Genomic DNA, 26559 nt, shown 5'->3' with positions numbered 1-26559 from the left:
CTAACGGAATAGACTTCAACACATAACAGGAGAATAGGTCTTAAACTGATGCATGGGTTCATTTCTCTTACAAGGGCCTCATCTTATTCGACACATCAGCATTTAGAGCTTAATACACAGCGTGCTCGTTGGGAATAATGGTACTCGTATGGCACACGCAATATTTTTCACCCCCCTAATGCGCATTTGTTTTCTCTCACCCCCCCCCCCCTCCTATTTTATCTGCACTAATTTTTTTTTATTTTTTTTTCAAGGCTACAGCAAGCGTAGAGTTTAATGGGAATAAATCTAGGAGTCTTGCAACTGCTCCAGCTGCACACAGCATCTGTTTAAATCCCATAACAGTGTAGGTGCTTGTCGGGTTGTGGGAGTCGAAAGCTTATGCTTTTTCTCCTGAAAGGACGCCTGGGGCCAAAGCTGCCCTCTTACAACAGCAGAACAGAACAATGTGCCAGTGGCTGTTTGAAAGCTAGCCCAACATGGCTTCAAAGCAACACCGCTTTACTGTCCTGTCGTGTTTTCATTGGCAAAAGCTCAAATACAGATTGACTGAGAGTACTGTATGACTTTAATGAAGGGAATTGATTGGGTGTATAGGACAATATACACGAGTGTTCAAAACATTAAGAACATCTTCTTAATATTGAGTTGCACTTCCTTTTGCCCTCAGACCCATCCTCATTAATCAGGGCATGAGCTCTACAAGGGGTCGAAAGCGTTCTAACAGGGATGTTGGCCCATGGTTGACTCCAGTTGCCCACAGATTGGTGTCAAGTTGGCTGGATGTCTTCTGGGCGTGGAACCATCTCTCGGATACACACGGGAAACTGTTGAGCGTGAAAAATCCAGCAGCGTTGCAGTTCTTGACACAAACTGGTGCGCCTGGCACCTACTACCATACACTGTTCAAAGGCACTTAAATATTTTGTCTTTCCCATTCACCCTCTGAATGGCACACATACACAATCCATGTCTCTATTGTCTCAAGGCTTAAAATTCCTTCTTTAACCTTTCTCCTCCCCTTCATCTACACTGATTTTGAAGTAGATTTAACAAGTGACATCATAAAGAGATCATAGCTTTCAAATGGATTCACCTGCTCAGTCAGTGTCATAGAAAGAGCAGGTGTTCTTAATGTTTTGTACACTCAGTGTATGTGATATGATCAAATGTKATCTTAAAGCTCAAATTTGGTGCTCTCAAGCCTTTAGGGCAGAATCAGTGTATGCTATTTGAATATTTACTCAAACCCTCGATTGACATGAATGCATGATTTCTACGTAGTCAAATAATTGAGCCCTTACTGATGTGWCTCTGTGTGTGTCCACAGACCACRAGCACCTCTAAGTTTCAGGTGGGCATGAAACTGGAGGCAGTGGACCGGAAGAACCCGTGCCTGGTGTGTGTGGCCTCGGTGGCCGACATCGTGGACAATCGCTTTCTGGTTCACTTCGACAACTGGGACGACACCTACGACTACTGGTGAGACACCCGTCATTCAGTTCAAACTGTTTTCCATTCTTTTGAAGTTAGATTTTTGTGAGTTGTAAGTTGATGAGAAATTGGAAAATAAAATGTCCACACTGTGTGCGTGTGTGGGGAAAAAACTACAAAAGAATGAATTCTGTCTCCTCAGTTTGAAACGTGTCTAGCTTTTGTATATTGGCTTCCTTGACTGTTAAACTAAGTCCGTTGTGGAAATCAAACATGAGGTTGAGAAGGTGTTTTCATCAAGTTCTAGCCAGATGAGACATGCGATCAACATATGTTTACTGATGTTTAGTGTCAGTAATTGATAGACTACACCTTAATGTTGTTTTGTAACTATTGTACTATTGTGTGTGTGTATATATATATATATATATATGCTGAGTGTACAAAACATTAAGAACACCTTCCTAATATTGAGTTGCACCCCCCCCTTTTGCCCTCAGAACAGCCTCAATTTATCGGAGCATGGACTCTACAAGGTGTCGAAATCGTTCCACAGGAATGCTGGCCCATGTTGACTCTAATGCTTCCCATAGTTGTCAAGTTGGCTGGATGTCCTTTGGGTCGTGGACCATTMTTGATACACACGGGAAACTGTTGAGTGTGAAAACCCAGCAGCGTTGCAGTTCTAGATTCACCTGTTCAGTCTGTCATAGAGCATGGAATATTTTGTGCACAGTGCATATACGTAGCTTTGTTACATAAAGAATGACGTATAGATCAACAGTAAAGGGTGTGTGCGGGTGCGCACGTGTGTGTACATGTATGATCTACAATTCCGCCTGTCTCTGTCTCCTCTCTAATCTCTCATCTCTCTCTCCTCTCTCTGTCTGTGTCTGTCTCTCTCTCTCTCTCTCTCTCTCTCTCTCTCCTTTCTCTGTCTGTGTCTCTCTGTCTCTCTGTGTGTCTGTCTGTCTCTCTCCTCTCTGTCTTTCTGTGTCTGTCTCTCTCTCTCTCTGTCTCTCTTGTCTCTCTTGTCTCTCTGTCTCTCTCGAGTACTGACATCAGTGATGATTTACCCGCTTATTGTTAAGAGGAGTTTGATTTACATAGCATGTGACGCATGGCCCAATTAATCCAGTGAAAGCTTGATGTGGGAGAAAAACAGAAGTCGTGTAACTAGAAATGATGTAATAGTTGAAGAGGAGAACTGACAGTCTTCTCGGTTTTGTTCTCAGAGCTGCCTGGCTGAGATATTTTGCAGTGGTTATTTTATTTGTTCTTTTCCCCTCCTTTTTTCATGTCTTACTGAGACTTTCCAAGAGGAGAATCTCCTAGTCTCCTTGCCTCACAGAAAGCATGGGTCGCCACAGCTCATTGCATTCACACGCACCCACATGTACACCTACACTCACAGTTTAACTTACACACAGGCACAACACACTTGCATGTACACACACACACGCACACGCGCACAGATTCACTCTCTGCCAGTCCGTTACACTCACCAGAGATCATGTATGGGATTCTTGGGGAAATTATAGTGCCCAAGGGACAGCAAAGTGGGGAATCGTTCACTCTGTGCAACCCATGATTGACTATTCTCTCACACACACACACACACACACACACACACACACACACACACGCACACTCCCCGCACACAGATTCACTCTCTCAGCCACTCCGGCTACATTCACCAAAGAGCATTTGTGGGATTCTTGGTCAAATTATAGGGCCCAAGGGACAGCAGTCAGGCAAGCCTTCACTTTGTGCAACACATGATTGGGCTATTCGGCAGAATCGCACTGCTGCTGTATCATTTCAAAGCACACAGAAATCTAATGGAATTGCACTTGTTGTGTGATTGCATGTGTATGTAGGTAGCTGTTAATCTAGCCGGCCTGTACAGTAAGTGAAATAGGCCTCAGATGGRCCGCCCCTCTTTTCGCAGTTATGGTTCCGGAACTGACACACCCACTCATTTTTAGCATACAAATTTCAACAGCATGCTGGTCGCGTGGTTCAAACTACTTAGCCCATACAGCATTGTGCTCTGTRTTGTCCAATCACAGAGCATATACAAGTCACGTGACCAATGGAATCTTTCCTTTGAAATTGAGAAACATGACGGTTGTTGGTGTGGTGTTGCATTTCCAATTTCTGTTAGCTAGCTAAGTTATCAGACACAGCCCTAAAATAAACCATGAGATCTGTTAGCAAACACTCAATGGCACTGCTCTGTGCAGGCCACTCAAATTTTGCAAGATTTTATCTCTGGGTTAACTGAGAAGTCACTTTAGAACAGACCCATGGTCTGTTTCTGTGGTGGTAGAGATCCATCGGTTAGTTGTGCTCTTTAATTCTTCTAAGTCGTTGGGGGGGGGGGGGGCGGTGGGTTTCTAAGCTGACATGGAATTGTTTTAAGAACTTCATACTATGGATCATTCTGCTATTTGATTTTTAATGTTTTGACCTTTAGGTATAAAAAAATATAAAACAAGTATTGATAAAATATTGATTTAGCCTTTGTTACTGTAGCCTAGAAGAACGGATTGAACCCCTTTTTTGGGTAGGACAAATCTACCTTCATACTTTTTTAAACGTATCGGTTACCTTCAGACGAGTCCAGTGCACTTGTTGGGGTATCAAGAGCAAAACAGCGAGTCTCCCCTTCCATAGAGTGTCATAATAGTTTATAGGTCAAACCGAGTGACCAATTTTAAATGCCTAATGTGGAACAACAGGATGATTTGCTGGGACAGTGTAGCCTACATGATTAAAAACGTATGGCTCACATGTGTGGCTTTTTTATATTGAAAATCTGGGAATATTTGGCCAAGGAACATTTCTGTTGACTCGGGGAATGTAAACACAGTTAGAGGAAAACTGTTGAAATGGATTGAGGAAGTAGCAGCCAATATGTTGAATGAGCAATTAATAAGCATGGGGAGCCTCTCAAGTTTGATGAAATGACCTTATCTTTCAGTTTAATACTGCTGTGTAGATCTTTATGAGAACAACACATTTCACTGCACCTATCTCGTGACGATAAGTGTTTATATATTTTTTTAACACGCTTTTATAAGGTAGTTAGGCCTACTGTCCTGTTCAAGTTTAGCTGGAACAAAGATGCATGTCTCTCACCCTCACAATGTAGCCGCGTGCTACAGACGGCTATATTGGTCTCATACAGGACTAGTAAAGGCCCAGGGACTATTAAAGAATATTAATTTACAAAAAAAACAGCTGATTTTTTTTTCAGGGGGTGCTGCAGCACCCTATTCCCTATGAGCGCTCTACACTTTGTGGGAAGTGCGATATCGGCGGATGCAGTGGATTGAGACACATCAATGACAACTTTTTTTTTTAAACATATTCTAGCTTTAAACTAACAGTTTAGATGGTGATTTTTTAAAATTGTATTTGTTTTATTATGCACCAGTGCGTCAATCGACTAGGGAGTTAAAATCAGGAACCGACTGTAAAAACACGACTTCTCAACACAGAAGTTGAAACATTCATAASCGATGGGCACTACATCAACATACAAATTGTTTGGCAAKTCTTGGGAGAAAATAGAACGTCAAAGTTGCACAGAAACATCGCTATCGCTAATATTTAATAACCGCACGGGTTACAAGGATTGAGAATCCATTCCCAGAACCTCTCGTCGGAGCCCTATTGCAATATTCTCCCGGTCACAAACCGTGTATTTTAATTGCAAATTGCATGTAGAGGTTATTGTTATGTGCTACCCCAGGAGGACTGAAATACATGTGTGTGTGTGTGTTTAGTTGAGGAAGTGTGTATATGTAGGAAGATAATGTACTGTATGCTGTGGTTTAGTGGTGTGTGTTTGGTTTATTTTGTTAGGACCTCCATCAGCTACTCTTCCTGGGGTCCACATAAAATGTACAAATACATGACAAAGTACAAAACAGTAATAGACAAGAACAATATTACATTAACTTCAAAATCAATAAGAAACACATTTAGAGTTATAGTGTTATGTGCATTTTAGGTGTGATGCCAGCAGCCCTCACATCCACCCAGTGGGCTGGTGCCAGGACCACGGACGACCTCTCACTGCGCCTCAGGGTGAGTAGATTGCCCACTAGATACAATACTGTATATATGTGTTGTGTGAMAGTCACTTTGGATGCTGTGTGGCTAATGTCTGTCAAAAAGGCCTATTTGTATGTATTTATTTATTTATTTGACCTTTTATCTAACTAGGCAAGTCAGTTTAGAACACATTTTTATTTTCAATGACGGCCTATGATCAGTGGGTTTAACTGCCTTGTTCAGGGGCAGAACGGTAGATTTTTACCTTGTCAGCTCGGGGATTCGATTTTGCAACATTTCGTTACTAGTCCAACGCTCTAACCACTAGGCTACCTGCCGCACATATTATCATAATTCTCGGAATCTTCCACGTCAATACTCGAGTAATCAATTTCATTTCCCCTCTAATTTGCTGGTATTGTCCCCTTCCACCTCCTACTTATTTAAAGCTAGAGTTCTTAGTTGATGCATCCATTTTTGGACTTAATTATATATCTTGAAGAATTTTACTTATAAATGCCTTATGAGCTTATTTCATCTGATGTACCCCAACAGAACCCAAAGTATGTATGTATGTATGTATGTATGTATGTATGTATGTATGTATGTATGTAAACAAACACTATAGCCTCAAAACATGGTTAAAACTATACATTTGATATCATGGATGGTCAGTCCTTAGCGCTGTGTGAATTTGAGCTGGGTTACATTTCTCCAGCCCTTAGCTAAGGTGACAATAATGCCTGCCATGGACATTTCCCAGTTTTGAATCTTCAAAATCATAGTGGTAAGTTAAAGCCTCAAAGGATAAGATGATCCAACTTTCAAAATGAGTCCTTTTTGACTAGCCACAGCAGTCCACTAGCTAGCCAGACACAGCAGTCCACTAGCTAGCCAGACACAGCAGTCCACTAGCTAGCCAGACACAGCAGTCCACTAGCTGTTGAGCTTTCTAGCATATTCACTCATTTGTTTGTGACAATTAACAAGATAGTTAGCTCCCACATGTTCTTGTCAACTGTTAACAGAGTAGCTAGCAAGCAACAAGAAATGCCAAATAACAGTGTAAAAACCACAATGGCAAAAAAATCAGATTTGACCGTTTAGACAACTTGCATGGCCATGAATCAGATTTGTATCTGATTTCAAACGACCTACGAAGGTGGTTTGAAATGTGTCTTAAAATATCTGATTCCATGTGCTTTTTGGCTGTTCAGACTGCAGGAAAAAAAACACATTTGAATCAGATTTATGCCAAAATATTTGATTTTAGTCTCTTCAAACTGCCAATGTGAACAAGGCTTAAGTTATACGTTATATGTATGATCCTGAAATGAGGCACTTAATTATTATTATTTTTATTTAACCTTTATTTAACTAGACAAGTCAGTTAAGAACAAATTCTTATTTACAATGACGGCCTAGGAAAAGGAACAGTGGGTTAACTGCCTTGTTCAGGGGCAGAACGACAGATTTTTACCTTGTCAGCTCGGGGATTAGATCTAGCAGCCTTTCGGTTACTGGCCCAACACTCTAACCACTAGGCTACCTTCCGCYCCTAATCACAGCTGTTCTTTAGTAATACAGTACATAGTATACTGTACATGCCCTTCAATGCATAAAACATCTTAACATTAGTCATTTACTTCACAATTGTTGTTTTTGTTGATRTAGCATGATGGAACACTACATTACAGCACAAATGTGGTCATAACTTAGTAATGTTAAGTTATTTCACAATGAGTTATATTTTAAAGCATTTAATTGACATTCAAAAATGTTTACATTTAGGAAACTCCTATGTTATTTACCGCACCTGTCAGCATTCACCTTCACTTCCTTTGCAGTTGATGCAACTGTACATAGGCTACATAGACCCGAGCTCTGCTTTAATCTTATGATTTGAAATTGTTTGATCCGTTGACCGCTTCGACAGCCCAGCTTCATATTTTCACATTCTTCTCTAGACTTACATAAAACCAGCTCTCCTGTCAGTCTAGATGTTGTCAATCATTTAAAAGTTTCTCATCTGCAGTCAGCAGCTAGTTACGATGATATGTTAAAGTTGGCGGRGTAACGTTAAATGGGACAAAGGTATAGGAGGTGTCTAGAATTTCACTTTGTGTGGCTTTAATGTCTTATTGTGTTTACGACATAAACATTTACAAGCGTAAGGCAAAGCGTAACGAACACACGTCCCAGTCCCCTCCAACTCACAAGTCAGGAAAAAMAATTGATMTCATCTTTAGTAGAGGCTGTTYGCCTCCTCATCTCACTGCAACCCCCCTCCAGGTCTCTGATCACTACTTAGTTTCCTTTTCTGTATCCCTCTCCTCCAATCCTAGCCACTCAGCCCCTACCCAGATGGTCATGCACCGTCGCAATCTTCACTCGCGCTCTCTCTCTCTCCCACTACTCTCTCCTCTTCTATCCTATCCTCTCTCTCTTCTGCTAAATCCTTCTTCCTCCTGTCTTCTGATTATGTTCGGCCGTACTCACCTCCCTTTCCGCATCCTATGGCTCGGCCCTCCCCTCCTGCTCCGTGGCTGAGTGACTCATTGCGAGCTTATAGAACAGCGCTGTGGGCAGCTGAGCGAAAATGGAGGAAAACTTAACTTCCGGAGGACCAATTATCATTCACTTCCTCCTCTCTACCTTCTCTTCCTCTGTATCTGCTGCTAAAGYCACTTTCTATYGCTCTAAATTTCAAGCTTCTGCCTCTAGCCCYWGGAAACTCTTTTCCACTTTTCCTCCCTCCTAAGTCCCCCCCCCTTCTCCCTCTCTGTGGGCGACTTTGTCAACCACTTTAAAAAGAAGGTTGACGAAATCTGTTCTTCATTCACTCAGCCTATTGAGTCCACTGGTCCCAGTCACACAGAACTACCCTATGCCTTGACCTCTTTCTTGACCTCTTTAAATCCTGCAGCTAGTGAGGTCTGGCTGCCCGACAACCTGCCCGCTCGACCCCATCCTTCCTTTTCCAGACCTTCTCTGGAGACCTTCCTCCAATTCCTCATCAACTCATCCCTGAGCACTGGCTGCGTCCTTTCTAACTCCAAAAGAAACCAACACTCRACTCATCTGAAGTCAAAAACTATAGACCTGTATCCCTTTCTTTTCTTTCCAAAACACTTKAGTGTGMTGTCTCTGATCAACTCTCTTGTTATCTCTCTCAGAATGATCTTCTTGACCCTAACCAGTCAGGCTTCAAGACGGGTCACTCARCCGAGACTTTGCTTCTCTGTAACGCAGAGGCTCTCCGCACTGTCAAAGCTGGCTCTYTTTCCTCTGTTCTCATCCTGCAAGATCTATCCTCTGCCTTCGACACTGTGAACTATCAGATCTCTGCACCCTCTCAGGGCTGGGKGACTCAGGCTCTACACACTCTTGGATTGCGTTCTACCTGGCAGGCCGCTCCTACCAGGTGACGAGGAGAGGATCTGTGTCTGCACCACGTACTCTCACTACTGGTGTACCCCTAGTGCTCGGTTCTAGGCCCTCTCCTCTTCTCTCTTTACACCAAGTCACTTGGCTCTGTCATATCCTCACATGGTTTCTCCTATCATTGCTATGTGGATGACATTCAACTACTTTTCTCCTTCCCCCCCTTCTGACACCCAGGTGACGCACGCATCTCTGTGTGCCTTGCAGATATCTTAGCTTGGATGTCGGCCCATCACCTCAAGCTCAACCTCAACAAGACGGAGCTTTTCTTCCTCCCGGRGAAGGCCTGCCCGCTCAAAGACCYCTCCATCATGGTTGACAACTYCACAGTGTCGCTCTCCCAGAGTGCAAAGAACCTTTGTGMGACCCTGGACAACACCCTGTCGTTCTCTGCAAACATCAAAGCAGTGACTCACTCCTGCTGGTTCATGCTCTACACCATCCATTGAGTACAACCTTACCTCACACAGGAAGCGGTGCAGGTCCTTGTCATCTTCGRTCTGGATTATTGCTTTTAGCTGKACTCCCCGCTTGTGCCATCAAACCCCTGAACCTTAACCAGAACGCTGCAGCCCGCCTGGTTGTCCCGTGTCACCCTACTCCTCTGCACACTCCACTGGCTTCCAGTTGAAGCTCACATCCACTACTAGAACATGGCGCTTGCCAACAGAGCAGCAAGAGGAACTGCCCTCCCTTCAGGCTATGCTCAAACCCTACACCCCAACCTGAGCACTCTGTTCTGCCACCTTTGGTCTCTTGACCTTCCCACCCCTATGGGAGGGMAGCTCCTGCTCAGTCCAGTCCGAGCTCTTCTCTGTCCTGGCACCCCAATGGTGAAACCAGCTTCCCCCTGAAGCTAGGACAGCAGACCCTGCCYATCTTCTGAAAGCACCTGAATCCACCCCCTCCTTTCTAGCTCTGACTTTGCTGATACACTTTTCCTCAATAAATTACATATTTCCTGTGATATGTGGTTGTCCCACCTAGCTATCGTAAGATGAAAGCACTAACTGTAACTTGCTCTGGATAAGAGCGTTTGATAAATGACAAAAATGTGAGGAATCCAAGTCTGCATTTGAGAGGATATCAAAACCCTCTAGGCTCTCTCTCTCTCTCTTCTTTCTCTGTCTCCATTTTCTTCTCCCTCGTTCCCTCTCCTGTTCTACAATCTAATAGGCTGCTTGGTTGTGCCAGTCGGCTAACATTCCCCTGTGTGTTGCAAAACGGCATGTGTTTTTCCAGTTAAAAGCGAGCGTGGTGATGTGTTGTTAAATGGATCCTGTAGCACAGTCATCATACATCAGATCAGCGAATGGGGAGAGCGAGGGAAAGAGGGGTGAAGAGAGAGAGATTATAGTTTCTGTTACCACAGCTGTTGGGTAAAACATTATTTTAACTATTTGATCCATGCCTTGTGCAGAGAGCATTAATTGACCATTTGAAATAAGGTTTCTCTCTCTCGCTTTTTGCTAGCTCTCTCTCTCTCTCTCAACTCCTATCAGACACGATAGTCCTTGGCTCAGCTATAGCAGTTTTAGTGGTGTACATGTGGTGCTGGGAGATACCAACAGTCTATGGGATACATCAGGGATCATCAACTACATCATTTGTAAGAAAACACAATGCCAAGAGTGTGCAAAACTGTCATCAAGGCAACGGGTGGCTACTTTGAAGAATCTAAAATATATTTTGATTTCTTTAACACTTTTTTTGGTTACTACATGATTCCATATGTGTTATTTCATAGTTTTGACATTCGTAACTATTATTCTACAATGTAGAAAATAGTAAAAATAACAAAAATGAATGAGTAGGTGTGTCCAAACCTTGAATGAGTAGGTGTGTCCAAACTTTTGACTGGTGCTGTATATACACGGTGTATTCAGACCCCTTGACTTTTCCCAGATTTTGTTACGTTACAGCCTTATTCTAAAATGTATTAAATAAAAACATTTTCAACTTCAGTCTACTCAAATGCCCCATAATGACAAAGCGGGAAAAAAATTGCTTGTAAAACTTTTTATGAACCTTTATTTAAACAGTCTCAATGAGAGAACTCTAACGAAGAAAGCCCTGTGTAACGTATTCAATATAAACACTACTAAACACAACAGTCTTTGCCATAAACATTACAAATAAAACCACTAGATTAAACACACGCTCTAGCATAAACATTACCAATAAAACACAACATGCTTCTGGCATAAACATTACAATAAAACACACACTAAACAACAACAGCCCTGCTATAAACATACAAATAAAACACTAATATAACACAACTAGCTCTGCCATAACATACAAATAAACACTTAATAACACAACCAGCTCTGCATAAACACTTACAAATAACACAAATAAAACACACATACAGCCCTGCATAAACATTACAAATAAAACACTAATAAAACACAGCATCTCTGCATAAACATTACAAATAAACACTAATAAACACAAAGCTTCTGACCATAAACATTACAAATAATAAACAATAAACACACAGCTGCTGCATAAACTTACAAATAAACACTATAAACACAACAGCTCTGCATAAACATTACAATTAAACACAAATAAAAACACCGCTCTGCATAAAAATTAAAAAACACACAACAGCCCTGCCATAAACAGTTTACATAATAAACACTAATAAAATCACCAAACAGCTCTGCATAAACATTACAATATAAACACTAATAAACACAACAGCTCTGCTGCTAAACATTACAAATAAAACACAATAACACCCAACAGCTCTGCATAACATTACAAATAAAACACTCAAACGCTCTGCAAAATACAAATAAACACAGCCGCATAACAACAATAACTAAATAAACACAACAGCTTCTGCATAACATTACATAAATACTATATTAAACACAACAGCTCTGCATAACATTACAAATAAAACCTCAATAAAACACAACAGTCCCTGCATAAACATTACAATAAAACACTAATAAAACACAACAGCTCTGCATAAACATCTACAACTAACACTAATCAAAACACAACAGCTTCTGCATAAACATTACAATAAAACACTAATAAAACACAACAGCTCTGCATAAACATTACAAATAAAACACTAATAAAATCATCAACAGCTTCTGCATAAAACATATACAAATACAAACACAATAAAACACAACAGCTCTGCATAAAAATTACAAATAAAACACAACAGCCTGCATACATTACATAAACACTATTACACACAGCTCTGCTAAACATTTACAAATTAACACTAATAAAACACAACAGCTCTGCATAAAATTACAACTAAAACACAACATGTCCCTGCATAAACATTACAAATAAAACACTAATAAACACAACGCTCTGCAATAAATTACAAATAAAAACCACAAGCCCTGCATAAACATTCACATAAAACACTAACTAAAACACAACATGCTCTGCATAAACATTACAAATAAAACCTATAAACACAACAGCTCTCGCATGAAAATTACATAATAACACACAGCTTCGCATAAACATTCAAATAAAACACTAATAAACACAACAGCTCTGCAATAAACATTACAAATAAAACACAATAAACACAACAGCTCTGCATAAAAATTACAAATAAAACACAACAGCTCTGCATAAACATTACAATAAAACACTAATAAAACACACAGCTCTGCCTTAAAAATATACAATAAAATCACCAACAGCCCTGCATAACATTACAAAAAAAACACTATAAACACAACAGCTCTGCAATAAAACATTACAAATAAAACCTAATAAACACACAGCTCTGCATAAAAATTACATAAACACCAACAGCCCTGCATAACATTACAAAATAAACACTATATAACAACTACACAGTCTCTGCATAAACATTACAATAACACACACTGAACATCTACCAAATAAACACATCGAACCCCAGCTTGCATTAAACATTAAAATTAGAACTAATAAAACACAACAGCCTCTGCATAAACTACAATAAACTACCAATAAAACAGACAGCCGGGCATAACATACAAAAACCGCATAAACATTTACAAATAAGAACACTAATAAAACACAACAGCTCTGCATAATACATCTAAATAAATAATCCTAAACACACAGCCTGCAAAACATTACAATTAAACACTAATAAACACAAAGCTCTGCATAAACATTCAAATAAAACACTAATAACACAACAGCTCTGCATAAACATTACAAATAACACTAATAAACACCCAGCCTGCATTAAACAGTTACAAAAAACACAATCTATCACACAGCCTGCAAAACATTACAAATCAACTAATAAACACAACAAGCTCTGCATAAATCATACAAATACAAACAACTTAAAACAACAACAGTCTCTGCATAACATTACAAATAAAACACTAATAAACACACAGCTCTGCATAACATTACAATAAAACACAATAAACACAACACGCTCTTATAATACATAGAAACTAAACTAACAAAATAAAACACAACAGCTCTGCATAAACAAAATATACACAATAAAACACAACAGCTCTGGCATAAACATTACACAATAAAACACTAATTAACACACAAACAGCTCTGCATATAACATTACATTAAAACACTAATAAAAACAACAGCTCTGCATAAACATTACACAATAAAACACTAATAAAACACAACAGCTCTGCATAAACATTACAAATAAAAACACATACATAAACACAACAGCTCTGCTAAAATACAATAAAACCAGCCCTGCATAAACATTACAAATTAACACTAATAAACACAACAGCTCTGCATAAACATTACAAATAAAACACTAATAAACACAACAGCTCTGCATAAACACATCTACACAAATAAAACACACATATAAACACAACAGCCCTGCATAAACATTACAAATAAACACTAATAAAACACAACAGCTCTGCATAAACATTACAAATAAAACACTAAAAACACAACAGCTTGCATAACATTACAAATATACACATAATAAAACCACAACAGCTCTGCATAAACATCAAATAAATACACTAATAAAACACAACAGCTCTGCATAAACATTACAAATAAACCACTAAAAACACAAACAGCTCTGCATATAACATTAAAATAATAACACTAATTAAACACAACAGCTCTGCAAAACATTACAAAATAAACACTAATAAAACACACTCTAAAATACAATCAAGCTCTGCATAAACATTAACAAAAAACACAAATAAAACACAACAGCTCTGCACTAAAAATTTACAAATAAAAACACACAGCCCTGCATAAACATTACAAATAAAACACTAATTAAACACAACAGCTCTGCATAAACATACAAATAAAAACACTAATAAAACACAACAGCTCTGCATAAAATTACAAATAAAACACAACAGCCCTGCATAAAACATACAATTAACACTAATAAACACCAGCTCTGCAATAATACATTAACAATAACACACTGCATAAACATTACATAATAAAACACAACAGCTCTGCATAACATTACAAAATAAACACTAATTAAAAACACAACAGCTCTGCATAAAATTACAAAAAAACACCAACAGCCCTGCATAAACATTACAAATAAAACACTAATTAACACAACAGCTCTGCATAAACATTACAAATAAAACACTAATAAAACACAACAGCTCTGCATAAAAATTACAAAAAAACACAACAGCTCTCGCATAAAATTCTTACAAGTAAAACCATCTAATAAAAACAACAACAGCTCTGCATAAACATATTACAAAATAAAATACAATACACGCCCTGCATAAACATTACAAAATAAACACTAATTAACACAACACGCTCTGCATAAACATTTACAAATAAAACACTATATTAAACACAACAGCTCTGCATAAAAATTACAAATAAAACACAACAGCCTGCATAAACATCATTAACTAAAACACTAATAAAACACAAACAGCTCTGCATAAACATTCAAGATAAAACACAACAGCCCGCATAAAATTACAAATAACCTAATAAAAACAAACAGCTCTGCATAAACATTACATAAACACTAATAAAACACAACAGCTCTGCATAAAATTACAAATAAAAACACACAGCCCTGCATAAGACATTACAAATAAACACTATTAAACACACAACAGCTCTTGCATAAACATTACATAAAACACTCCTAATAACAACACACACAGGCTCTGCATAAACATTACAAATAAACACTAATAAAACACAATAGCTCTGCATAAACATTACAAATAAAAACACTAAATAACATTCAACAGCTCTGCATAACATTTACAAATAAAACACACAGCTCTGCATAACATACAATAAAACACTAAAACACAACAAGCCCTGCATAACCGATACAAATAAAACCACACACATTAAACATATTTTAGAAAGGAGCCAATCTCATTCTGTAACAACAAAGTTTCCAATCAATAATATATATCTATTGAAGGAATTCCTGTGTATTGTTCCAGCACTTCAGGTGCAATTAACTAAAGCAGAATTTTCCTCAATAACTGTGCAAGACCAAAGGGATCTCCAGAGTTAACCATCCCTGAGAACGGGTTAGGTCATTTGTACGTCTATAAATGAATCAATGAAGAAATGTGCGGAGGAAGGAAGCTTCTGAAAGGCTGCTTTGTAAATAAATAAGAGTGCAGCTCTCTTACAGACAGAAGAATAAAGAATACAATGATGCGTCCTAAAACCATCCCCGGTGATAAAATGTATTGCTGAATGGAATACCGAGTCCAATGGTTTCAAAACCGAGGCTACCACTTGCATATAAATAATGTCACCATAGTCTATTACAGAGAGAAGTGTTTGAACAATTTTCCTTCTGTTTTCAGAACTCAGGCAGGATTTATTTCTATATATATAAATAATATATATATATATCAGATCTCAGCTTCTTTGTCAAGTTTTCAATGTGTGTTTCAAAAGACAACTTGTCATTAATCCAGATACCCAAGTACTTCTAGTGAGAAACCTGCTCCATTTGGGCTCCATGTGAAGTGCTAACACGAAAGTCCTCAGGGTCAACATCACCTAGAGAACAGCATAGAACCTGGTTTTATTTGCAGTTAACATTCATTTAAGATCATTAAGTGATTTTTGGATTGCGTCAACATCCTGCTAAAGGTCACCAATGGCCTGCTGCACTAAAGARGCACAGGAGTAAATAACTGTAATCTGCGTAGAGATGAATGCTACAGGTGTGAACAGTATTTCCAATGTCAYTTATACACAATGTGAACAACAACGGCCCCAATATCGAACACTGGGGTACCCCTTTAAGCACTTGAAGAAATGTGGATTTAACCCTGTCTATCATAATAGCCTGAGTTCTGTCACTAARATAAATCTGAAACCATAAACAGGCATCAGAACCAAGGCCTAACACAGACACCTTACTCTATAAGAGAATGATCAGCTGTATCAAAAGCTTTTGACAAAACTAGAAATAGGCAAGTACTATTCATTTTAGCATCCAAAGCATTGCCAATATCATTTATAACTTGTGTGTGTTGCAGTAATAGTACAGTGCCCTGGTCTAAACCCTGATTGATATACATTCAAAATACAGTTCACAGATTAAAAAAATATATAAAAAATAAAAAAATTGCACATTCACCAAGGATTCAAAAATCTTAACTAAACAAGAAAGCCTTGATATGGGACGATAGTTGTCAACATCACAACAATCAACTACCTCATGTAGTGGCAGTACATGCACTTTATTTATATATATATATCACACACACACACACACACACACACACACACTACCACCGTTCAAAAGTTTGGGTCACTTAGAAATGTCCTTGTTTTTGAAAAAAGCACTTTTTTTTTATTTTTCCCATTTTTAAAATAACATCAAAGTGATCAGGAATACAGTATAGACATTGTTAATGTTGTAAATGACTATTGTAGCAGGAAACGGCTGATTTACATGTTTTTATGGGATATCTACATAGGCGTACAGAGGCCCATTATCAGCAACTATCACTCCTGTGTTCCAATGGCACGTTGTGTTAGCCTTTTTAAAATGATAAACTTGGATTAACTATTTGATCATTAGAAAAACCTTTTGCAATTATGTTAGCACAGCTGGAAACTTGTGCTGATTTTAAAGAAGCAATAAAACTGGCCTTTAGACTAGTTGAGTATCTGGAGCATCAGCATTTGTGGGTTTGATGACAGGCTCGAAATGTCCAGAAACAGAAACGTCAGTTTATTSTTGTTCTGAGAATTGAAGGCTRTTCYATGTGAGAAATTGCCAATAAACTGAAAATCTCGTACAACGCTGTGTACTACTCCCTTCACAGAATAGCGCAAACTGTCTCTAACCAGAATAGAAAGAGGAGTGGGAGGCCTCGGTGCACAACTGAGCAAGAGGACAAGTACATTAGAGTGTCTAGTTTGAGAAACAGACGCCTCAATGTCCTCAACTGGCAGCTTCATTAAATAGTACCCGCAAAACACCAGTCTCAACGTCAACAGTGAAGAGCTACTCGGGACTGCCTCTAGGCAGAGTTGCAAAGAGAAAAAGCCATATCTCAGACTGGCAATGAAAAGATTATGATGGGCAAAAAGAACACGGACACTGGACAGAGGAAGATGGAAAAAAGTGTTATGGACAGACTAATTATGAGGTGATTGGAACACAAAGAAGAACATTCGTGAGATGCAGAAAAAATGAAGATGCTGGAGCCATCTGTCAAGCATGGTGGAGGCAATGTGATGGTCTGGCGGTGCTTTGGTGGTGGTAAAATGATAGATTTGTACAGGGTAAAAGGGATCTTGAAGAAGGAATGCCATCACTCCATTTTGCAACGCCATGACATACCCCTTGGACGGCGCTGAATTGGAGCCAATTTCCTCCTACAACAGGACAATGACCCAAAGCACAGCTCCAAACTATGCAAGAACAATTTAGGGAAGAAGCAGTCAGCTGGTTTTCTGTCTATAATGGAGTGGCCAGCACAGTCACCTGATCTCAACCCTATTTAGCTGTTGTGGGAGCAGCTTGACCGTATGGTATGTAAGAAGTGCCCATCATGCCAATCCAACTTGTGGGAGGTGCTTCAGGAAGCATGGGGTGAAATCTCGTCAGATTACCTCAACAAATTGACAACTAGAATGCCAAAAGTCTGCAAGGCTGTAATTGCTGCAAATTGAGGATTCTTTGACGAAAGCAAAGTTTGACGGATACAATTATTATTTAAATGAAAAATCATTATTTATAACCTTGTCAACATCTTGACTATATTTCCTATTAATTTTGCAACTAATTTCATGGAAAACAAGGACATTTCTAAGTGACCCCAAACTTTTGAACGGTAGTGTATACATGTTAAATTAAAGATGTGGGTTATTGAGCCAACAATGAGGGATGCTGCACACTTGAGCAGACCTGGGTCCAAATGGTCGGCCCCTGTAGATTTCTTAATGTCTAATGCCAACAACATATCAAGGACTCAATTGTCTGTGAATTGCCAAAAGGAAAATCCCTGATGGACATTTTCAAAATGATTCAGTAAAATTCCCCCATGAACATCCAGTACGTTGTCATAGTGTGTAGGTTTTTGAGTTCTTTCCAAGAGAGAGCCTGCAGAAATAAAATGTTGATTTAAATTAATTAATGATATCAATGTTATCAGTAATAGGGCCAGACTCTACATTAATTTGTAAGGGAAGAGTAGAGGAAGTGCAACCCTTTAAAGATTTCACAGTTTTCCAGAATTTATATGTATTTCCTGTACAGTCAGCTAGAGTGTTAACATAATAATCAGATGTAGCTTTTCAAACAAGTTTTACACAGATTTCTCAATTCTCTGAAGGATTGCCAGTCCCGGCCGGAGTCAGTACTTTTAGCCATGCTCATCTGCAATGTTGTTAAAAACATTAATAAAGTGAATTTAGAGCCATTTCAGAATCCGGTATATCTAAGATACCATTAAGATCGCAATGGTAAAAAAGCTTGTTCACAATTTGTTTTACATTTTCTCCTTGTAGTAATGCATGGTTTTGCCTTAGGAGTCCAAACATATCTAATGCAGACAATAGAAAGTGATCACTAATATCCAGGGAGAAAACACCACTAGCCACAAATTTCTCTGGCGTATTTGTAAAGATATAGTCAATTAAGATTTGGTTGTGTGGGTTTGTTAATCAGCGGAGGGAGGTTTAGGTTATTACAAAAATCCWTTAAACCGACTGAGTCTTGGGTTCCCCAGGACAGGTTAGAGTCACATATGACAAGCATCTCAGAAGTAGAAAAATAAGMTATTAAGTCAGTGAGACTAGGTTACCTGGGGCGGCAGGTAGCTTAGTAGATAGAGCGTTGGGCCAGTAACCCGAAAGGTTGCTGGATTGAATCCCTGAGCTGACTAGGTAAAAATATGTCGTTCTGTTCCCCGGTAGGCCATCATTGTAAATAAGAATTTGTTCTTAACTGACTTTCCTAGTTTAAAAAACCAAACATTTCTTCGTGAAGGGAGGGCGGTAGACTTGCAGAACCAGTTACTTTCGAATTAGAACCTAGTCGTAAGACTTAAAGCTAGAAATTCAAATTGTTTAGGCTGACAAGGTAAAAATCTGTCTTTCTGCTCCTGAGCAAGGCAGTTAACCCACTGTTCCCCGGGCGCCGAAGACGTGGATGTCGATTTTAAGGCAGCCCGCCGCACCTCTCTGATTCAGAGGGGTTGGGTTAAATGTGGAAGACACATTTCAGTTGAAGGCATTCAGTTGTACAACTGACTAGGTATCCCCCTTTCCCTGGAAGGACACCAATAATAATAATAATAAGAGACTTGCTTGGGCCAAGAAACACGAGCAATGGATATTACAGTGGTGGAGATCTGTCTTTTGGTTTGATGAGTCCAAATTTGAGATTTTTGGTTCCATCTGCCGTGTCTTTGTGAGACGCAGAGTAGGTGAACTCCGCATGTGTGGTTCCCACCGTAAAGCATGGAGGAGGTATGATGGTTTGGGGGTGCTTTGCTGGTGACACTGTCTGTGATTTATTTGGAATTCTAGACACACTTCACCAACATGGCTACCACAGCATTCTGCAGCGATACGCCATCTCATCTGGTTTGCGCTTAGTGGGACTATCATTTGTTTGTCAACAGAACAATGACCCAATACACCTCCAGGCTGTGTAAGGGCTATTTGACCAAGAAGGAGAGTGATGGAGTACTGCAGCAGATGACCTGGCCTCCACAATCACCCGACCTCAACCCAATTGAGATGGTTTGGGATGAGTTGGACCGCAGAGTTAAGGAAAAGCAGCCAACAGGTGCTCAGCATGTGGGAACTCCTTCAAGATTGTTGGAAAAGCATTCCAAGTTAAGCTGGTTAAAATGCCAAGAGTGTGCAAAGCTGTCATCAAGGCAAAGGGTGGCTACTTTGAAGAATCAAAAACATATTTTGATTTGTTTAACACTTTTTTTTATTCCATATGTTTTATTTCATAGTTTTGATGTCTTCACTATTATTCTACAATGTAGAAAATAGTAAAAAAWAAAGAAAAACACTTGAATGAGTAGGTGTGTCCAAACTTTTGACTGGTACTAATATATATATAACCACACTCATGCCAAATTCGGCCCGCAGGCCGCCAGTTGGGGAACCCTGGGATACAACAACTTGCAGTCCTCCCAGGGCTGAAGTTGTGAACACCAACATGATGGCATCTGGGACAAAAAAAAAAAAATTCTGGTATTGCCCTAAATGTTAACTGAAGTTCACACTTTTATTTTTTCACCAATGTTGTCTGTGACTCTCTCTTTGATTGCATCAAACATCAATATGAAGTGAATGTGTTCAAACCAAATCCCTTACTTTAACTTAGTATGGACTCAGCATTGCTGACATATATACAGTATGCTTCCTCAAGTGTTGTTCTTAGATCAGGTGAACAACTGCAGCTCCGGAACGTATTCCTATAGTCAAAGAAGAGACAGGTGTACTTACTAATATTATGTTATATCTTGCCCTGAGAATCTGCGAAGGTGAAAGTGCTCATTACCTTATATATTGAACCATCTGTAGGCTCTTTACCAACAGATTTACTACCAGACTTCCAGCTGCTTCTATGCACAGAACATATTTTGTCTTAATGTGTTATAAATTCCTTGTAGCAGATGCATCTGCCATATTGCAAGCAGGGGGCCACTTTTAGTCTATTGAGATGCACCCATGCATTTTCTCTTGGTGTTTTACTAGAATGGAATCTAGTTTTCCTCTCCTGTATTTGGCACTACCGAGGCAGTGGCCAGTAGAACTAATCACTCACTAATGGCAGCCTCCCACAACTCAATCTCCGCAAGCTAAACATAATTTCCCTCCGCAACCAGGCGATATGTTTATTTTTTTATAACCTTTTATTTAACTAGGCAAATCGGTTAAGAACAAATTCTTATTTACAATGACGGCCTAGGAACAGTGAGTTAACTGCCTTGTTCAGGGGCAGAACGGCAGATTTYTACCTTGTCAGCTCGGGGATTGTGTGTGTGTSWCAYWTWWAAAAAAAAWTCAAGCTCATTTGTCTTTTTAATTAGTTTTTCACGGCCGTTTATGGTCCCAGTTTGAAGTTGTTTGTGTGTGCATGTGCGTGCGCGATTCACCATGGTTTTAATCGGATTGTGTTTTGGATTATGTTCAAGGACACCCCAATCCAGAACATTTCCTGTGGGAGGAGTACTTAGAAGACAATGGTTCCACGGCGGTTCCAAGCCAGGCTTTCTGTATGGTAAGCAGTAAGCACTAGGAACAGCTGGCTAGCTTTGTATCAGACAGCGCTCTGTGTGTGTGTGTGTGAGTCACACGGCACCATTGTTGTTCCAAGGCTCTGCTGCAATCTAACAGCTTCTTTAGTGTTTCATAATGATATCCTTTATTGTCTAAAAATCTCCTACAAACAATTGAAATTGAAGGCAGTTTAATAACGGTTGTGGTTAGGTTCCTTTTCACAATAATGACACAAGTCATGTTTTCCTCAGTTTGACATCGGTTTGTCACTTTCCCAGACCTGGGCCCGTATCCACAAAGCATCTCAGAAAAGGTGCTAGGAAACCTGTTTTAGACAAACAACTCACAGCTCAGAGTAGGTTTTAGGATGATGTTAAGACAGRGCCCAGATCATATCTGAGCCAGGAGGAAAATCAACTCATAAAAGTTTATCTCAGCTGGTAATCACGACCTTTTGAGGTACCGCAAAGGAAAGATAGTGATGACGCTCATTGACACTGTTCAGTGGTTGTCCGAAGCATGCACAGCTGGCGATGACTCATCGCGGTTGGTTATGTAACTATACATGGAATGTTGCAATGTTAAAGCGATTGATATAATTTTCACCTGACATGATCACTTTGCCTACTCTTAATTCTTGGCATGTTGRCACACATTTTTWWTTTTTTTAACCAATTMTGATGCTCCCGTTTTAACAACTTTAAATTGCTTTGGAACAGTTGGCATCAAATCACTTGCCGATAATGTTGCATAAAACATTTGAAAGRTYTATCCATTTTCATTGAACACAATCAAAGTTAACGTGGGCCCTAGATGGCTTCGATTTACCAATTTATAGGCATGCCCAATTAAGGCATATTTTTTAAACATGATATTGCTCTCCAAAGGGATAACTTCGAATAACATGATTTAGGTTTATTAAATAATACAATTAAAAATACTATTATTTATTAGCCTATGTGTTTTATAAGTATTTAGKCATATCATGTGAAATMATTTTCAAAAGATCCAGACATATTGTTGCATGTGGGTGTAGATTATTTATAGATGCTGTTACATGTAGGTGTAGATTATTTATAGATTGATCATATCGTAATATCAAAGCATTCATGACACATGTGGCGCATGAACCACTGACTCAATGCCYTTTTCTATTATCAAGACACTTGTACAACTCTTAACTGGTTAGGACAGCTCGTGATGTGTCCTAAAATATCTGTTTACTTAGTCGGAGTCCTATGACTAAAATGTTTCTTGCATAGCTTTTATTTTTACATATAAGAGTAGGAGTTACGACCAATTTTAGACCCTGAGACGATATATGGATACGGCCCCTGTCATTCTCATTCAGAAACTCCCTGTGTCAAACTCAGACTTCCTCTCTGCCCTAAAGATCTCCACTGTCAACTTCCTCTTCCCTGCATGACATCTGCACAGCTCCACACAGTCTCACACCCTCAAATCCTCTCCTCTGGYTGACGGGGCCTGTCCTCACCTCTGCTTTCATCCACTCGGCATGCTCTGCTTTCCTGTCTCAGAGAGCTGAGTACAGTGTGACTGACAGCCCTTTCCTGTCTTCCATCTCCACCCCTGCGGTATGTCTCTCTCGCTCCCCTCACTTCCTCCTTTCTCTTCCCCATCACAGAGAGCTCCTCACAGTTTCCCGGTGAACATGAAACTGGAGGCGGTGGACAGGAGGAACCCCATGCTGGTCCGTGTGGCCACCGTCTCAGACACTGAAGACTACAGGGTCAAGGTGAGGGGGAGGAAGGTGAAGAGGTGGGGTAAGAGAGGACGATGGAGTGAGAGGGGAAGGATTGATGGTGAACCAAATTAAAGGATGATTGCGGGGGTGAGAGGAGGTGAGGGGATGAGAAGAGGGCATGTGGAAAGAAGTAAGATTGAATCTCATCGCTATTTCTGATTATTGCATTACCTTTGTGTCTTCAGAAATATATATATATTTTTTTGGTGTTAGTCAGGGTGAGGAGTCAGCCTGCTGAGTGACATGGTAGATGAAGCTGAGCTGGCAGCTCCTACACCACATCTGTTCAGGACTGCTTCTCTGTGAAATGAGCAGGCTGGAGAGTCTGCAGAAGCCACTTGGTGGTGCTGCTCTTGTTAAACCACTAACAAGCCTTGTACTGAGACTTGGTAGTGTGTGTGCCAGGGCGTGTGCCCTGTGTGCCAGGGCGCGTGCCCTTTGTACTGCATGCCAATGAGTTTGCGCACATGCCTGATGTGTGTATTGGGTGTTTATACAGTTGATGATTGACAGAGCAGTGTCTCTCATTTCTCACCATATTTGTCCTATCGCGTCACGCTGCTCAGTCAGTCTAGTAGAGAAATCCCCCAACGTGCCCCCCAGTGTGATTAAAACCCCCTAGAGTCGATTTCCGCGCCCCCTCAATCGACTGCATCCGCCGACGTCGAACTTTCGCATCTGCGGTGAAAGGTGACAGAGCTAGATTGATGTTTGTCAGACCATGAGACATCCCGAAAATTGGTCTTCTCACAACGTCATCTATAGCGTCCGAAGGGTTTGGCCTAGAAACTATTATGAAAAGATGAGACGCTCACAAACATGATGGTGTTCTCCGTTTTGCTCTATAAAAAAACGTCTTGAGACTCAGCTGAAGTCGGTACTGTCGTCCTGCCAACTTCTGTCTGTAGTGTCCCAACAGTTTTGCTCTAGAACGCTCACAGGACTCGTCTGAAGGTCCGCCGGTACCAGTTAAAACTAATTATGGAAGTGTATATATGGAGACAGTTTAGTGTAAAAAAAAATAATGGGTCAAATACATGTACAAAATAATTTGTTTTAAATGCTAATGCTTCCTGATCTATCTCAGACACTTCAGAACAAACTATCTGTTGTGTCCATGTAGTGAATCTGTTATTCAAGGCGTTTTTATCGGCTAAAAGCAGTAAGGCCAAATTAAATGTATCTTTTTTAATTTTTAAAATATTTGTATTACTTTTAAGGGGTCTTAAATTCAAAATCAAATAGCTAAGTGATCCTTGGTATGACCTATATGACCTATTCCATATAGTTTAATAGAAACCCCTCTCCCTCGGCTTAGACAGGGCTAGACTGAGATCGTTCATGATTTATGGGATCAGACAGGCGTCATTAACTCCTAGTGGCTTTAGCATGCGTCAAAGCAGTTTATGGACTGCGTTGATTCTCCCCCACCCGGCCCACAGTTAAAATGGCATCCGTCTTCACAGGAACCCTCTCGTCATCCGTCTTCACAGGAACCCTCTCGTCATCCGTCTTCACAGGAACCCTCTCGTCATCCGTCTTCACAGGAACCCTCTCGGCATTCCGTCTTCACAGGAACCCTCTCGGCATCCGTCTTCACAGGAACCCTCTCGGCATCCGTCTTCACAGGACCCTCTCGGCATCCGTCTCACAGGAACCTCTCGGATCCGTTAGTGGTTAGTGCTACATAAGACATACACAGATTTATTTGTGTAGCTACTCTAGGGACACCACACACAGGGGTCAAGCCTGCTAAATACCCTGGTGGAACACTATAGCACTACTGAGCCATGGTTATGAGCTGCTGCTTGTCAGTACTATAGCACCCACTGAATTTGAGACTGCTGCTTGTCAGTACAATAGCACCACTGAACCTATGAGCTGCAGCTTGTCAGTACTATAGCACCACTGAACCTATGAGCTGCAGCTTGTCAGTACTATAGCACCACTGATCCATGGTTATGAGCTGCAGCTTGTCAGTACTATAGCACCACTGAATCTATGAGGCTGCTTGTCAGTACTATAGCACCACTGAACCTATGAGCTGCAGCTTGTCAGTACTATAGCACCACTGATCCTATGAGCTGCAGCTTGTCAGTACTATAGCACCACTGATCCTATGAGCTGCAGCTTGTCAGTACTATAGCACCACTGATCCTATGAGCTGCAGCTTGTCAGTACTATAGCTCCACTGAATCTATGAGCTGCAGCTTGTCAGTACTATAGCACCCACTGATCCATGGTTATGAACTGCTGCTTGTCAGTACTATAGCACCACTGAACCTATGAGTTGCTGCTTGTCAGTACTATAGCTCCACTGCACCATGGTTATGAGCTGCTGCTTGTCAGTACTATAGCACCACTGATCCTATGAGCTGCAGCTTGTCAGTACTATAGCTCCACTGAACCTATAGCTGCAGCTTGTCAGTACTATAGCTCCACTGCACCATGGTTATGAGCTGCTGCTTGTCAGTACTATAGCACCACTGATCCTATGAGCTGCAGCTGTCAGTACTATAGCTCCACTGAACCTATGAGCTGCAGCTTGTCAGTACTAAGCTCCACTGCACCATGGTTATGAGCTGCTGCTTGTCAGTACTATAGCACCACTGAACCATTGAGCTGCAGCTTTTCATACTATAGCTCCACTGAACCTATGAGCTGCAGCTTGTCAGTACTATAGCACCACTGATCCTATGAGCTGCAGCTTGTCAGTACTATAGCTCCACTGAATCTATGAGCTGCAGCTTGTCAGTACTATAGCACCACTGATCCTATGAGCTGCAGCTTGTCAGTACTATAGCTCCACTGAACCTATGAGCTGCAGCTTGTCAGTACTATAGCTCCACTGCACCATGGTTAGATGGCTGCAGCTTGTCAGTACTATAGCACCACTGATCCTATGAGCTGCAGCTTGTCAGTACTATAGCACCACTGATCCTATGAGCTGCAGCTTGTCAGTACTATAGCTCCACTGAATCTATGAGCTGCAGCTTGTCAGTACTATAGCACCACTGATCCATGGTTATGAACTGCGCTTGTCAGTACTATAGCACCACTGAACCTATGAGTTTGCTGCTTGTCAGTACTATAGCTCCACTGCACCATGGTTA

The 26559-nt window shown here is 40.3% G+C and overlaps 1 pseudogene; it reads left to right on the top strand.

Annotated features, from left to right (window-relative positions):
* The window catches only part of LOC111973504 (lethal(3)malignant brain tumor-like protein 4), a 154338-nt pseudogene that overhangs the window by 49368 nt on the left and 78411 nt on the right, over positions 1-26559 (top strand).

The sequence above is a fragment of the Salvelinus sp. IW2-2015 genome, linkage group LG14 (genome assembly GCF_002910315.2).
Source record: "Salvelinus sp. IW2-2015 linkage group LG14, ASM291031v2, whole genome shotgun sequence".
Taxonomy (NCBI): Eukaryota; Metazoa; Chordata; class Actinopteri; order Salmoniformes; family Salmonidae; genus Salvelinus; species Salvelinus sp. IW2-2015.
The sequence above is the reverse complement of the archived record's forward strand: the minus strand, read 5'-3'. Positions and strand labels throughout refer to the sequence as shown.